Source organism: Neltuma alba, unplaced genomic scaffold (genome assembly GCF_004799145.2).
Source record: "Neltuma alba isolate B1F8T4 unplaced genomic scaffold, ASM479914v2 tig00011277_pilon, whole genome shotgun sequence".
Lineage (NCBI taxonomy): Eukaryota > Viridiplantae > Streptophyta > Magnoliopsida > Fabales > Fabaceae > Neltuma > Neltuma alba.
In genome coordinates this window covers 1,185,595-1,190,753 of record NW_021635987.1, presented here as the reverse complement: position 1 = coordinate 1,190,753, position 5,159 = coordinate 1,185,595, and the positions used below count along the sequence as shown (strand labels likewise).

Here is a 5,159-nt window from a genome sequence, read left to right as displayed (position 1 = left end):
ACGGAAATTGCTTAACATATTCCACAAAATTGACGATGGCCTGCGCTCGTGTTGGAATACGAGGTAGTGGATTATTTGTTGGGGACATCCAAGAGAAGTAGAGATGAGGAATCACATAACGTGATAATCTTTCATGACCATAAACAGATAGATACAAAATGCTTTTTAATCTCACTAAAGTATAGGGAACTTGTTTTAATGTAGCAGCAACTAGAAGCACCTAAGATTCCATTTACTCTACATCCTCCTCAAGCTTTTCAATATTCTTACAACCATATCAACAAGACCGAAGAGTATTGATACTTGAATGGGAGAAGTTTGAATAAGATGAGGATAGACCGAAGGTTTAAGATTCTGGTTGATCCCAATCTTTTGTTCCAGTGATCAAGGAGATTTTGGGGTCATAAGAACAGCATTTAGCCCCTTCATGGACGGTCCAGCTGCCTCAGCGATTTCTTCATCATCAGGCTGTCCTCCATTTTCACTATACAATTATTTTCTTGCTTCCTTCACCCTGTAAGATGCCTCCACCATGTGGAGCTGTTGAGCCAAGAACAACACAAAGCAGTTCATTTGGAACAACAAATTATATGTGGCATAGGAACTACTTTGATACATGGTTAAGGAGAAAGTAATCATCATTCAACAATCACAGATTACTCACCGGTAGGCAAATTATCCTTGACTGATCGGAAAGCGATTTCCGAACAGCTTGTTTAATCCCCCAGTGAGCATAGGTGGAGAACTTAAGACCCTTTGAAGCATCAAACTTCTCAGCACCTCTCACAAGGCCTCGAAATCCTTCTTGTGAGTCAATAAGGAAAAGCATAAAGTACTCATTACTAGAAGCATCAAGGTCATCATCACCATGCTTAACATGATATTTTAATTATTTTAGTCCCCTAAAGATGACCCAACCATTCAATTCGTTCCCTCAAAGAATTTGAGTCTTCTTATAGTACTTGAAAGTATGGCGGTACTACAATACAATCTCTTAGGGTTAGATGTTCCATGGAATTGAAATAAAAGCAATCTTTCTAACAACAAAGCGGTACAAAATGTTATAGGGAGCGAACTGATACTTGAGTAATTCTTGGAGGACTAAAATGGGATTTACCTCTGACAATATTTATTTACCATAAGAGTATACTGGTGAGACAAAAACCTGGACAAGATCTTGGAGATTCATTCCAGCTCCCTGATAAAATTTTAGCAATTGATATGACAAGCCTTATATTACTCTTAATCATTTTGTCCTTGCAAAAGGTGCCATAATTTAAGCGCTTTCTTGAGGTTTTCTGATCCAGTCCTGCTGCTGTAGCCCATTGAGCCAATGCTGGCGGACTGCCACATCTTTCTGCTAGATCATCCTGGAGTTTTTCCAACTTTAGTAGGTCCTGAAATATAGAAAAGGAAAATAAGATAGGCTATAAATGAATAGAGAAATTTAATCCACAATGAAAAAGATACTTCTAGCTCTCTAGTGATCCTTTGACTTCAAATTTTGAAAGCTCTACAAAGTCACGAAATCTTATGATGGTGATATATATTTACATGAGTAGCTCTATTATTATTAAATTAATAATAACAATTTTTTAACTTCCTTTTTCCTTTTCTGCTCTCAGTTACAGAACAGATGACAAAAGGGAGAGCTTGAAAAGCTTCCCTGCATCCTCAATTCTTAATAGCACGGAAAGTAATGCACACCTCTATCTGACTACAATTAAGCAAAAAATTTGAGAAACATTACATAGCTATGAGAACTTTAAGACAAGTCTAGCAGCAAACAAAATCTTCTTTATTTTGAGGTAGCAGTTTCTAAATTCCATTAAATGCCAACAAAATAAAAATTAAAAGAACCAGAAAGAAATTTAACTGGCTTTAGGACATAGCTACTCATCTAAAGTAAATCATTTGAAGCAAGTGATAAGAAATCCAGTTAGTGGTGCTAAACACAATACCTCAAAAAGGCTGACGCCAATTCGGGAAAATTTTAGAATGACAACTAACATAGATGCCCAAGACACATTAAAAAAGGAAAAAAGAAACAGCTCCATGAAGATTATCTGCTAAATATTAAGTGATTAGCATCATAGACATGAACACCACCATATCACACCTGTATTCCTTCAGATAGCTCAAGTTCTTCAGTTGGACTAAGAAGTTTAGCAGTGCTAGTTGTTGCTCTTAAATATCGTAATGGATCAGTATAGTCTACTTCTTGCATAGCAGCACATTTTTTACGGCTAGAAGATCCAGACTTGAAAAACAGAATATTTGTGGAAGCCCTCTCAGCTGCCCTGGCTCTTCTAGCTTTTCATTCAGTTTGGCGCTTTGCCCTAACAGATATGGCGCCAAAAAGCTGTTTCTGCAGATGCTCAAGTTCCTCATTTGTCGGTTCCACATCATCAGCCTCCTCTTCATTATTATTTATGCTACTGTCTCGCATCGTCTCTGCTTCAGTGCCCATGGACCCTCCCACTAGACCATCTTCAGCTTCCATACGTTGTACCCATTAAAGAAGTAAGTTATCAGGTTTGGAAGAAATAGACGGTTTATACTCTGATTCTGCTGCGGACTTATTTTTGGCTCGCATAGCTGCATTCTTTGTGACCTGCAAAGCTGCTTTAGCAAGGGCAACAGCTTCAGAAGTAGCAGCAGCTATTACGGCCTCTTCACTAGTAATAAGAGATTCTGTAGCTATAAAGTTTGCCTGATTAATAGCACAAAGCAAATTAGCTACTGGAAAGTTATATATAGATATATATTTATATATATGTTAAAGATTTTGCATGACTTAAAATCTTTGGAAATACTCCAAAATTAAGAGCTTGGTCAAAACTCTCAAATTGAATATCAACTAACCTGCATATAAGAAAACTAGAAAAGTTTGCATTTCACAACAACACTGGTTAACACAAACCAAAATGAAGAGTGATTGATAAAGCGAGAGAAATTTTATTTACCAAAAAATCAAGCAAATAGTGAAATTCAATTGCATATGGCCCAAAAAAATTAATAAAAATTGGTACTTAATGTTTCTCAACATTATTAGAGTATAATAATAATGCAACAGTACACAAGACAGATCCAATCATAGTATATCACGCTGCACTTCAACATCATTAGGCGGGCATGCACAAATAACTTGAACTGGTTTGTCCATTAACACCTCAAATGCAAACTATTAGGAATAGATCACTTTCAGCGCATGTATTATGTGTTGATCAGGCAATCATGGAATTGATATAATTATTATGCCAAAATATAATTGCGTAATCTAACCTCTGTGGGTGGACCAGTTGTACCAATATATGTCCAAGGTCTGGTTGCAGTGACTGAGTCAGAATTACCATCTATAGGAGTTAATGCCAACTTTTCCAAACTGAGAATTGCTGCTGATCCAGTTGATGATGAGGTGGAAGGAGGTGTGGCAGATAAAAGACAATGTGCCTGGAAACACAGAGTTTCTCTATTTTTTGCTGCATATTTCAAATTCCAACAAAACATAATGTTAAAATCTAATTGCAGTAACTGTTACAACAAACAGAGAAAAAAATAGAGGACCTTTCTAACTCGCTAATTAAACTATATATGTAATCACCCTTCACGCTAGAAGCTTTTGAATAGTTTAGAAGAAATGCATGAATATTGTTAATAAGATATTCAAGTGAAAATATCGCTTTAATTATAGAAGACCAGGTTTCTTCACGGTAAGTATTATCTGGATAGGAAAAATGGAAGTGAACAAATGCTCAACTGAACCAATTTGATCAGATCAATTCAATCAGTCAAAGAACAATAGGGGTAAGAAAGTTTGCAGCTAATCTAGCCATAACACAACAGAATCAATGGCAAGTCAGCACATCACCGCCGCTAGAGTGGTAACTCTACAGTTTTCATCAAACCTGGTAAAATGAGTTATGTATGACTCTCCCTAATTAGCATATATCAACTATGTGAGATTTAAATTATGACGAAAACTAATTTTAGTTTGTGCTTTCCCTATATTTTCTCTACAAGTAACTTGAATCAAACTCACAATAGCAATTTCGTTATAGTAGTGTCCTGGCACAAGTAGATTCAGAACTAGAGGATGGAATTCTAAAACAAGACAAAGGTTAATGTGCCATAGACTATATATATTTCCAATTCCTTGGGTGGTTTCTTATATCAGTACAAATAAAAAGACTATGCTTTCCTTTTTCAAGTTTCAAGCTCTTCAATTTTTTCATTTTTCTCCAGAAACATAATTATATTATTGAATTATTGATGATCCTTGAGAAAATATATACAATAGAAATAAACAAACTTCACTTTTTTCTTCCAAACTCTTCATCAATTTTTCAATTTTTTCTACAGAAATTTAACTAAATTATTGATTATTCTTGAAGATGACCCTTGCCTAACAAGATTAAGTGTCTTAGAAATATGATTAAGGCAATGCATCACAACAAATATGTTTAGCATTGAAGAAGCACAGATAAATTAAGAAGGAAAAATGGCTTCTGCAGCCAAATTGAAACGGCAGTTGATGTCAAAATGCGAAAAGACTAAACACAAATGCATAATCGTCACAACACCAACGGTAACTCAAAAATGATAATTTGTTCCATATGTCGCATATCAACTTCACGATTCAGTGGATAACACTGACAGGGACTAAGAATAACATACATCTAAGTCCCAAAGATTCGAAAAGGAACAAACTGTGTTCTTTTGAATAAATTTTTGTATCACATATCAACAACAAGGGCAATGCAGACTACTGAAAACTAGAAAGTCCTCACAAAGTAACCAAAACTACGATAAACCCAGTTCAGCATACATCGCAATGAAATCAAAAGCATAGTCAAATAGGAAAGACAAGAGAAAACTTACGGAGATGGGAGCGCGAGTGAGAATGAGTGGAGAGAAGAGAAACATGAGGATGAGCTCTGAAGTGGATAGAGAAAGTGTCGGGCTGACACTTGAACTGCGGCAATAAACAAGACATTCTACGGCCCTCGTATGTGGTTGTGCTCCACCACTACTCGGAAGAGAAAAGCGTAGCCCGCTTGTGAATAAAGGGCAATCGAGAGTGTGTCATAGGAAGGGGAAGAAGGAGGGGAGGGACAAAAGAGAAGACTTGTGCGGGGAATTGATGGTAGAGAGGCAGA

The 5,159-nt window shown here is 36.4% G+C and overlaps 1 pseudogene; it reads right to left on the bottom strand.

Moving 5' to 3' along the window:
• Positions 1-237: 237 nt before the first annotated feature.
• LOC114711125 (RNA polymerase sigma factor sigB-like) lies at positions 238-5,159 on the bottom strand (annotated as a pseudogene).